Source organism: Asterias amurensis, chromosome 2 (assembly GCF_032118995.1).
Source record: "Asterias amurensis chromosome 2, ASM3211899v1".
Classification (NCBI taxonomy): domain Eukaryota; kingdom Metazoa; phylum Echinodermata; class Asteroidea; order Forcipulatida; family Asteriidae; genus Asterias; species Asterias amurensis.
The window spans coordinates 22,503,235-22,515,165 of record NC_092649.1 but is presented as its reverse complement, the minus strand read 5'-3'; the positions used below and the strand labels follow the sequence as shown (position 1 = coordinate 22,515,165).

At 41.7% G+C, this 11,931-nt stretch overlaps 1 long non-coding RNA gene across 2 annotated transcripts in view; it reads right to left on the bottom strand.

Moving 5' to 3' along the window:
• LOC139954144 (uncharacterized) overlaps positions 1 to 11,931 on the bottom strand; it is a 193,462-nt gene that overhangs the window by 74,898 nt on the left and 106,633 nt on the right. The window lies entirely within an intron of this gene.

Sequence of the window (11,931 nt, the reverse complement as noted above, 5' to 3'; positions counted from 1 at the left end):
AGTCATTGATTTATAGAAATGGTACTTTAAAAGTGTAAAATAGGAATAGACGAGATACCATCGCGACCCAGCAGTTTGCTCATAATAGTAATCAAAAGTAAAAATTAAACTCTTTTTATAAAGCGTCAAACCCATTAAAAATGCCCTCAAGCGCTTTACAACAATAAAAACTATCATTTAACCACAAAAAGCAAAATCATTAGAAGGTGAAAAATAACATCCCAAAAATATGATCATAAAACAATAAAGGTACAAGTACAAGTAAACAGATATATAATCAATCAAACATATTAGTAAAAAAACATGTAATATCTATCGATCCGAAAAAGTTACCCAAGATACACAACAGATTTCCTATTTTAAATTCAACCTGTAAATTAAAAAAAGGTATAAAATACAATGAGAAGTGGGTGGAGGATCTTGGTAATATGTCTAGCCATGTTAGAGGTTGTTACGCCCCTGGATGCCATGATGGGGCAGAGGGGAACATCAGGATTGTGTATCTTGGGTTGATCAAAGAAACAAGGGCAGGAGGATGCAAAGGGCTTGGGATGACAGTAGATAGTTGTGATGATGGCTTGCCTGGTGATCTTGCATTTTTGTGGTGGGCATAGGGTTTCTTGGTAGGCGTCTGTTAGTGTTGGTCGACAGAATGTTAGTCACCCTCATGGTTCTAGTTGTGATGGATATGAAAACAGTGGCGTACATGATATAGATTGATTAGTCTTGAGGTATAGCTTAGATGGTGGCATTAGTTTGTTTTGGTTGTGTCTTGGTGGCTTAGTGTTTTTTAGGTTTGCAAGACCAGGGTGTGGACTTGCGTTAGGGTTAGAGTTAGGGTTGTGGTTGATTGTGGACTGTGGTCCTGTCCACCTCTTCTATTCCTGTCATTGAATGCAGAATCACCAAGCAGCTCTGATCTTTCCGTCAGGCTCAAGCCATCGCACACCCATATACTGTCATTTTAAGACCTGTGCACCCTCCTACCATTGTTTCTTCAGTGAACCCAAGATACATAACCCTGATTTTCCTTCCACCCATCAAGAGATATTTATAGATAAATGAATAGATGAATATAAAGAGATATTAATAGATAAATAAAAAAAAAAGTTAAATAACTAAATTAATAACAATGAATTAACAAACAAGTAAATAAATAAATAAATAAATAAATAACAAAAAGAATAAAGAAATAAAAACAGTTTTATGAGCAAACCGCTGTGTCCCCGTGGGATTTCCTCTGTACATCATTTTACTAATTTACTTCTTAAAATAATTTCTCTATAGGCCTACCAATTACACTTTTACTGGCAATGATTGTGAATGAAACTTTCAAACCACAAGTTCTCCTCATTCGCACTGATCCGTTCATGCTGCTTATGGGTTTTATTGGCCAATAGTGGTCTTGAAGTATTTGTTTGGTTAAATAAAACAACTCGAGTCTACTTCACTGTACATACCGGTAGAGTCAAATTACTAATTTGCATGTTCCCTATGCCGCGAGGCAATAAATGCTTAAACTTTCACTCACACACACACAATAGCGCCCTCCACCGTCCTACCCACAACGCCCCGCGACATGCCTGCCACGTAGTCGTCCTCTTTTCTCTTAGTCCCGAGTGGGTAAGGACGTGATAAATCTGTGTCCAATAGTTCACCATTTTTGTGATAAAATAAGAGCGCCTTATCCTTTGCTGAGAGCTTTCCTAAAGACTAGAAGTTGTAGACTTATAGTTGTTGTTGTAGAGAGTTTGAGAAATATATAGTTTGATTTCTATGAGTTAAATTATGAGTAGTGTAAAGAAATTGGGGAGTGCTTCGACTGTCAATACCGGGGTTGTGTCCGTTCCCCGGGGACAGTCAGAGCTCTCGGAGGGCTGCACCCGCGACACTCCATCGCCTAGCTCGCAGCACTTCAACCAGCCCCGCAGTTTTAGTCGGCTGCATCAGTTGGTGGACCCACCGATCAAAGAGTGGATGCTTTCCGCTCCCCCTTTTCGGTCAGCATGCGTGGGTCAACCAAATTGAAGGTCAAACGCCCCGGCAAGGCAAAAAAACTGGTGCCAGGGCAACGACCAAGAGAGGCAGTGCAAAGAGTGGCTCAATTCCGGAGTGCACCGCCCGCTCTACCAGCACGAAGCCGGAGAGCTTCCCCCTCCACACGGCTCAGGGTACCCGGCCCGCACCAACCATGTGGATTTCCCCACAAAGCAACTCGTCCCTGAAGAGGATGAGTTTGGCTCAAGTGTTCAACGGCTCTTAATTGCTGAACTGCGCCTTGTCCAGAGGGACATGGCCCGGGTACTGGACCTTCCGGCCGAGTAAACGGATGACTCCCCTGTTGAACTGTGATCGTTTAAGAGGAGGACAGGCCCTGCTCCATGTGCGTATGTACTGATCGCATGGAGGGCATTATGTCAGCTTCTTCTTGGATTGCTTACCCCAAGTGGGCTGATTCATATTGTCGGTTCCCTGCCTGGGATTTTGATAAACATTTTTCGACCCAAGTTCTGCCGGACTCTGCGTCAGACAAACTGGCTGCAGACAGGGGGTCGACTTCCCCTAAACTTCCCTTTGCCAACAAAGTGTGTGGGAAAATGGAGGAGGTAATCAGGAAAATGGACTCGGCATCTCGCTTCGGCATGCGCACATCGTCCTTCTTGCTTCTCTTGTCCGGATACCTCACACTGGCCGGCTATGAGGACTCGGCAGTTCTGGTGGCGGCCCTACATTGTCTGGAAAACGGGCTGCGCACCGTCCTGGATCAAGACAGCAGTGCTGCTTCCACTGCACGCTACACAGTAATGGAAACAAGAGCTGGGTTTTTACCAATCTACAGGAGCGCGACGGCGGTTCCATCAACGACGCTCTTGACGGCAGTGCTTCCTCCTCCGCATGCTGCTCTATATTGGTGTAGTTGCAGTGGTGTCTTGATGTGGTGAAGTGGTGCTACAAGCTATCTAGGTGTCAGTGGGTTCAAGTGTTGTGGATGGCAGACTTGAAGTGTAGATAATGGAATGAAGGGTTGTAAGGAAATCAGTCATTGTGTCTGCTTCCGGTGTAGTTTACTGTTTGGACAAGGGTGCCATCTGCTTGTCTGGTGACTTGAACATCTAGGAAAAGACATGGTGTTGTTCTTCTCTTGTTCCATGGTGAATTTGATCAGTGGCTGCTGGTTTATTAGGTGTTGGAGGAACTGCCTTGCAGCTGGGTCAAACCTCAAAGGTATCATCAACATAGAAGAGCAGAGGGTAAGATCAACATTCTTGATGGAATCCAGTTGGCAGTTGGAACAGAGTTCATACATGTATGAGCAAATTGCCAGGACCAGGAATAGAGGAGATCCAATGCCGACCCAGCTGGATAAAAATACACAGGTTATTAGAAGATTGTGGACTTGTTAAAAAGTGAGGCTTGTGCTGTCTGTCGTGAAAGGATCCACTTGTAGGCGTTGTTTGGTGTTGAGGCATGCTTCTTACTTGGGTATGTTGGGACGAGAGAGACTGTGTCAAAACTGACAAAAATGTTAGATTGACTGAGGTGAATTTTCTTTAAAGTAAGTGATGTTGCATTTGATGTCTGTGATGGGTTTTCTAGGTAGGTGTCTGCCTAAACTTAACTATAAACCTATCCCTCACTCTCACATTCGCCTTAATCCTCAACCTAACCCTTTAACCCTTACTCTAAACGTTACTCTAACCCTAACTCACTTACAACACTTACAAGCACCGACTGACACTTGCTGATACCTACCGAGAAACCCCATGCCAGACATTGAATGCAGAAACCTCCAACCTGTTTTTTTATTTTTTTTATTTAGTCCCTAAGCCATCAGAAAATCAGAAACCCACATACGTCATCTTAGCCCTCTGCATCATCCTGCCCTCGGATCTTTGGTCAACCCAAGATGATTGTTTGTTTTCTCTTCATTTTTGATCTTTGTGCCTAGTGTTTGTTTTTTTGGTAACGGAACAGATGCTTGACAAATGCTATGGAAATGTGCAAGGAGTGTGAAAAAACTATCATCAAGCAGGGACAAAAGAGTACTTACAGGCAAAGATTGTAGCATGGAGATATGTCTGGAAACTAAGGGTCTGAAGATAAAGGCTGGGGAGACCATAGTGATGGTTAGTTGAATCATCAATGGACCAATGACGAGCTCTGGTACATGGCTGTGTGGTGTGTGTGGGAAGGGTGTAGCTGCAAAGTCAGTCCAGTGTAACATTTGTAGGACATGGGTTCACAGGTGATGTAGTTGCGTGAAAGGTAGAGTTGAGGCTGCTAGCATCACGTTCTTGACATGTTTGAGATGGTTGAGTCGTTCTGCTACCTTGATGACATGATGGGTGCCGAGGGAGCTATTCAGATGCAGCATTGAAATCCGGCATGAGGAGTGGATGGAAGAAGTTCAGAGAACTGGCCCCATTTTTTAAATAAAAGGGGCCGTCCCTGAAGATGAAGGGCTAGGTATACACCACCTTCAACTGCTACCCAAGTATGTTCAATGATTAAAACCATCTTAAACACTTGTAAGAACTAATGGCTACTCTAATGGCATGCTTGTAGTAGGCCTATAGGGATTGAGAGGTCTTTAAAACATCTGCCACACTGATGAGGCTACAGAGATGATTTTGTCATACATCAATTTCTGCAAAGCCATGATCATCCCAAAAAAGGTGTACACCTTCTAACACTTGCCCCAGTTTTTCACTGCCTGTATCAATGGTCTTTGGATATTGGTCTGAAGGTATTTATATCTTCTATGGTCAACTCTGATATCCAAAATGCCCAAACAAGTTGCTATGAACAATTATTGACCATGGCCACTTGGAATTGCTATGAAGTGTTTTGAGCAGATTATTAAATGTTTGTATTTGTCACAAACCACAGATCGATCCATCAGTTTGCTTATAGAGCAAACAAGGTGTAGGAGATGCTGTCTTTACTTTACTGCACAAAAATGTTCATCTTGAAACAATACAGCGTCTTACGCTAGAGTTTCTTTTGGGATCTGTCATCCACAATTAATATAGGCTAAATTGTTGATGGATCAAATGCATAGCGTGGATGTAAACCCTATTAGTTGTGGATTTATAACAATAACAATAATAACAAAACATTCCCCAATTCGCTTAACAGCTAAATACAAAAGCTATAAGAAAACAAAACTGAAAATAAATTTCTGAATTAAAACCCACAATAAAATTATATAAAATAGGCAAGTCCAGCTGTTACCTTAGTTAAACCATTAAAAAAAAATACAAACTACAAAAGGATTCCAAAAATTCTGTAAAACTATAGTAATTAAAAATTAAAAAGTTAAAAGTGAAAAAGATTAGGGATTTGTTTAACAAAATTAACAAACCAATGACCTGTGCAGTACAGTGGTTTGTCTCATACCATCATAAAAATCATTATCAAATCTGCTAGTAGGTTGCATGGTCTGTTCTATTCCTGTGACATTATTAGGTATTTCATTGTGTTTGAACACTTGTTTTACCCATTAAGTAAGAAACCAGAAAGGAAACTGACTGGGTAGATCTTTAAAATGTTGGTTGAACAAGGTAAATTGACTGGAGCTGGACTTGCAAGTCCTGCTCCCGTAAATTTGCCCTTGTTCAAACCCCCTTTTTTTTTTTTTATATGCCCTTGCAGGAATCGTTCGGAATGAGACAACAGTGTTGGAAGATGTGAAGGGAGGCATTCCATCAGGGCCTCATGCAATGGCAGCTTAAGTGGCTCAAGCCCCTAAAGTGCTATTCGATGCCGTGAAGCTTTATTGTAGTAAAGTCATTGCTTGATGGCAAGTTGCAGATAGAGACACGGCCTGGAAAGCACAGGAGAATGAGATGTTCAAAAACGTCTTCAACTGTGTGTGTTCTGCTCAGATGTTGTCTAGCAACAAGGCGCACTCAGGTAAAACTGCTTAGAATTATTATTACATTAGTAAAAATACTTTGCTAAGGTTGTCCCCCTGGTGGAAGAGCCCATTATGAGTGCATACTTATGTTTATCTCTCATTGTGGTTCTCATGCCTCTGTTTGTTCATCACAGAATATTAAAATCACAACTTGCCCATTCAATTAAAGTTCTCACTTTATTTCCAGATGTGGAACTTTACCAAGATGCATGACTTTACAGCTTCTTGTTTGATGGGAAATCAAGCATTATCAATGTTTGTGTCAAGGTCGGATCTACACTCAAGCTTGCAAGAAGAAGAATGGAATCAGGTCAGTACAGATTGCATCAATTTTGTAAATCTATGCAAAGGCACTTGTTTGTGTAAGCACAGTGCCAAATGTTACTTCTTATGTTATCACAAACAGCGTTGAAATTTGTAAATGATTCTGCATAAGTCATGCAGCATCACTTTTTGTGTCCTTCCAAGAGGAATTGCCCATTTTCATTGTTTGCGTATATTTCAGTGATGTTTTTAGAATGGACCATGCAGTTACTACGCAGTATCAAAGATCAAGTGTTTAAGGAATACCAGAATGAAACCCACTAGAAACGTGTATATCAAACAAAAGTCATTGATTTATAGAAATGGTACTTTAAAAATGTAAAATAGGAATAGACGAGATACCATTGCGACCCAGCAGTTTGCTCATAATAGTAATAATAAGTAAAAATTAAACACATTTTATAAAGCGTCAAACCCATTAAAAATGCCTTCAAGCGCTTTACAACAATAAAAACTATCATTTAATCACAAAAAGCAAAATCATTAGAAGGTAAAAAATAACATCCCAAAAATATGATCATAAAACAATAAAGGTACAAGTACAAGTAAACAGATATATAATCAATCAAACATATTAGTAAAAAAAACATGTAATATCTATCGATCTGAAAAAGTTACCCAAGATACACAACAGATTTCCCATTTTAAATGCAACCTGTAAATAAAAAAGGTATAAAATACTATGAGAAGTGGGTGGAGGATCTTGGTAATATGTCTAGTCATGTTAGTGGTTGGTACGCCCCTGGATGCCATGATGGGGCAGAGGGGAACATCAGGATTGTGTATCTTGGGTTGATCGAAGAAACAAGGGCAGGAGGATGCAAAGGGCTTGGGATGACAGTAGATAGTTGTGATGATGGCTTGCCTGGTGATCTTGCATTTTTGTGGTGGGCATAGGGTTTCTTGGTAGGCGTCTGTTAGTGTTGGTCGACAGAATGTCAGTCACCTCATGGTTCTAGTTGTGATGGATATGAAAACAGTGGCGGACATGATGAAGATTGATTAGTCTTGAGGTATAGCTTAGATGGTGGCATTAGTTTGTTTTGGTTGTGTCTTGGTGGCTTAGTGTTTTTTAGGTTTGCAGAACCAGGATGTGGACTTGAGTTAGGGTTAGAGTTAGGGTTGTAGTTGATTGCGGACTGTGGTCCTGTCCACCTCTTCTATTCCTGTCATTGAATGCAGAATCACCAAGCAGCTCTGATCTTTCCGTCAGGCTCAAGCCATCGCACACCCATATACTGTCATTTCAAGACCTGTGCATCCTCCTACCCTTGTTTCTTCAGTGAACCCAAGATACATAATCCTGATTTTCCTTCCCCCCGTCAAGAGATATTTATAGATAAATGAATAGTTGAATATAAAGAGATATTTATAGATAAATAAAAATGAAAAAATTAAATAACTAAATAACTAAAGTAATAAACAAACAAGTAAATAAATAATTAAATAAATAAATAACTAACAAAAAGAATAAAGAAATAAAATTAGTTTTACAAGCAAACCGCTGTGTACCCATGGGATTTCCTCTGTACCTCATTTTACTAATATTTTACTTCTAAAAATAATTTCTCTATAGGCCTACCAATTACACTTTTACTGGCAATGATTGTGAAAGAAACTTTCAAATCACAAGTTCTCCTCATTCGCACTGATTCGTTCATGCTGCTTATAGGTTTTATTGGCCAATAGTGGTCTTGAAGTATTTGTTTGGCTAAATAAAACAACTACTTCACTGTACATACCGGTAGAGTCTAATTACTAATTTGCATGTTCCCTATGCCGCGAGGCAATAAATGCTTAAACTTTCACTCACACACACACAATAGCGCCCTCCACCGTCCTACCCACAACGCCCCGCGACATGATTGCCACGTAGTCGTCCTCTTTTCTCTTAGTCCCGAGTGGGTAAGGACGTGATAAATCTGTGTCCAATAGTTCACCGTTTTTGTGATAAAATAAGAGCGCCTTATCCTTTGCTGAGAGCTTTCCTAAAGACTAGAAGTTGTAGACTTATAGTTGTTGTTGTAGAGAGTTTGAGAAATATATAGTTTGATTTCTATGAGTTAAATTATGAGTAGTGTAAAGAAATTGGGGAGTGCTTCGACTGTCAATACTGGGGTTGCGTCCGTTCCCCGGGGACAGTCAGAGCTCTCGGAGGGCTGCACCCGCGACACTCCATCGCCTAGCTCGCAGCACTTCAACCAGCCCCGCAGTTTTAGTCGGCTGCATCAGTTGGTGGACCCACCGATCAAAGAGGGGATGCTTTCCGCTCCCCCTTTTCGGTCAGCATGCGTGGGTCAACCAAATTGAAGGTCAAACGCCCCGGCAAGGCCAAAAAACTGGTGCCAGGGCAACGACCAAGAGAGGCAGTGCAAAGAGTGGCTCAATTCCGGAGTGCACCGCCCGCTCTACCAGCACCGCCTCGGGGTCTCTGAAGTCGGAGAGCTTCCCCCTCCACACGGCTCAGGGTACCCGGCCCGCACCAACCATGTGGATTTCCCCACAAAGCAACTCGTCCCTGAAGAGGATGAGTTTGGCTCAAGTGTTCAACGGCTCTTAATTGCTGAACTGCGCCTTGTCCAGAGGGACATGGCCCGGGTACTGGACCTTCCGGCCGAGTAAACGGATGACTCCCCTGTTGAACTGTGATCGTTTAAGAGGAGGACAGGCCCTGCTCCGTGTGCGTATGTACTGATCGCATGGAGGGCATTATGTCAGCTTCTTCTTGGATTGCTTACCCCAAGTGGGCTGATTCATATTGTCGGTTCCCTGCCTGGGATTTTGATAAACGTTTTTCGACCCAAGTTCTGCCGGACTCTGCGTCAGACAAACTGGCTGCAGACAGGGGGTCGACTTCCCCTAAACTTCCCTTTGCCAACAAAGTGTGTGGGAAAATGGAGGAGGTAATCAGGAAAATGGACTCGGCATCTCGCTTCGGCATGCGCACATCGTCATTCTTGCTTCTCTTGTCCGGATACCTCACACTGGCCGGCTATCAGGACTCGGCAGTTCTGGTGGCGGCCCTACATTGTCTGGAAAACGGGCTGCGCACGTCCTGGATCAAGACAGCAGTGCTGCTTCCACTGCACGCTACACAGTAATGGAAACAAGAGCTGGGTTTTTACCAATCTACAGGAGCGCGACGGCGGTTCCATCAACGACGCTCTTGACGGCAGTGCTTCCTCCTCCGCATGCTGCTCTATATTGGTGTAGTTGCAGTGGTGTCTTGATGTGGTGAAGTGGTGCTACAAGATATCTAGGTGTCAGTGGGTTCAAGTGTTGTGGATGGCAGACTTGAAGTGTAGATAATGGAATGAAGGTTGTATGGAAATCAGTCATTGTGTCTGCTTCCGGTGTAGTTTACTGTTTGGACAAGGGTGCCATCTGCTTGTCTGGTGACTTGAACATCTAGGAAAAGACATGGTGTTGTTCTTCTCTTTTTTCATGGTGAATTTGATCAGTGGCTGCTGGTTTATTAGGTTTTGGAGGAACTGCCTTGCAGCTGGGTCAAACCTCAAAGGTATCATCAACATAGAAGAGCAGAGGCGAAGATCAACATTCTTGATGGAATCCAGTTGGCAGTTGGAACAGAGTTCATACATGTATGAGCAAATTGCCAGGACCAGGAATAGAGGAGATCCAATGCCGACCCAGCTGGATAAAAATACACAGGTTATTAGAAGATTGTGGACTTGTTGAGAAGTGAGGCTTGTGCTGTCTGTCGTGAAAGGATCCACTTGTAGGCGTTGTTTGGTGTTGAGGCATGCTTCTTACTTGGGTATGTTGGGACGAGAGAGACTGTGTCAAAACTGACAAAAATGTTAGATTGACTGAGGTGAATTTTCTTTAAAGTAAGTGATGTTGCATTTGATGTCTGTGATGGGTTTTCTAGGTAGGTGTCTGCCTAAACTTAACTAAAAACCTATCCTTCACTCTCACATTCGCCTTAATCCTCAACCTAACCCTTTAACCCTTACTCTAAACGTTACTCTAACCCTAACTCACTTACAACACTTACAAGCACCGACTGACACTTGCTGATACCTACCGAGAAACCCCATGCCAGACATTGAATGCAAAATCTCCAACCTGTTTTTTTTTTTTTTTTTTATTTAGTCCCTAAGCCATCAGAAAATCAGAAACCCACATACGTCATCTTAGCCCTCTGCATCATCCTGCCCTCGGATCTTTGGTCAACCCATGATGATTGTTTGTTTTCTCTTCATTTTCGATCTTTGTGCCTAGTGTTTGTTTTTTTGGTAATGGAGCGGATGCTTGACAAATGCTATGGAAATGTGCAAGAAGTGTGAAAAAACTATCATCAAGCAGGGACAAAAGAGAGTTACAGGCAAAGATTGCAGCATGGAGAGCTTGTCTGGAAACTAAGGGTCTGAAAATAAAGGCTGGGGAGACCATAGTGATGGTTAGTTGAATCATCAATGGACCCATGACGAGCTCTGGTACATGGTTGTGTGGTGTGTGTGGGAAGGGTGTAGCTACAAAGTCAGTCCAGTGTAACATTTGTAGGACATGGGTTCACAGGTGATGTAGTTGCGTGAAAGGTAGTCTTCAGGCTGCTAGCATCACGTTCTTGACATGTTTGAGATGGTTGAGTCGTTCTGCTACCTTGATGACATGATGGGTGCCGAGTGAGCTATTCAGATGCAGCATTGAAATCCGGCATGAGGAGTGGATGGAAGAAGTTCAGGGAGCTGGCCCCAATTTTTAAATAAAAGGGGCCGTCCCTGAAGATGAAGGGCTAGGTATACACCACCTTCAACTGCTACCCAAGTATGTTCAATGATTAAAGCCATCTTAAACACTTGTAAGAACTATGGCTACTCTAATGGCATGCTTGTAGTAGGCCTGTAGGGATTGAGAGGTCTTTAAAACATCTGCCACACTGATGAGGCTACAGAGATGATTTTGTCATACATCAATTTCTGCAAAGCCATGATCATCCCAAAAAAGGTGTACACTTCTAACACTTGCCCCAGTTTTTCACTGCCTGTATCAATGGTCTTTGGGTATTGGTCTGAAGGTATTTGTATCTTCTATGGTCAACTCTGATATCCAAAATGCCCAAACAAGTTGCTATGAACAATTATTGACCATGGCCCTTTGTTATTGCTATGAAGTGTTTTGAGCAGATTATTAAATGTATGTATTTGTCACAAACCACAGATCGATCCATCAGTTTGCTTATAGAGCAAAACAAGGTGTAGGAGATGCTGTCTTTACATTACTACCTAAAAAATGCTCATCTTGAAACTAAACAGCGTCTTACGCTAGAGTTTTTTTTTTGATCTGTCATCCACAATTAATATAGGCTAAATTGTTGATGGATCAAATGCATAGCGTGGATGTAAACCCTATTAGTTGTGGATTTATAACAATAACAATAATAACAAAACATTCCCCAAATCGCTTAACAGCTAAATATAAAAGCTATAAGAAAACAAAACTGAAAATAAATTTCTGAATTAAAACCCACAATAAAATTATATAAAATAGGCAAGTCCAGCTGTTACCTTAGTTAAACCATTAAAAAAAAATACAAACTACAAAAGGATTCCAAATATTCTGTAAAACTATAGTAATTAAAAATTAAAAAGTTAAAAGCAAAAAAGATTAGGGATTTGTTTAACAAAATTAACAAACCAATGACCTGTGCAGTACAGTGGTTT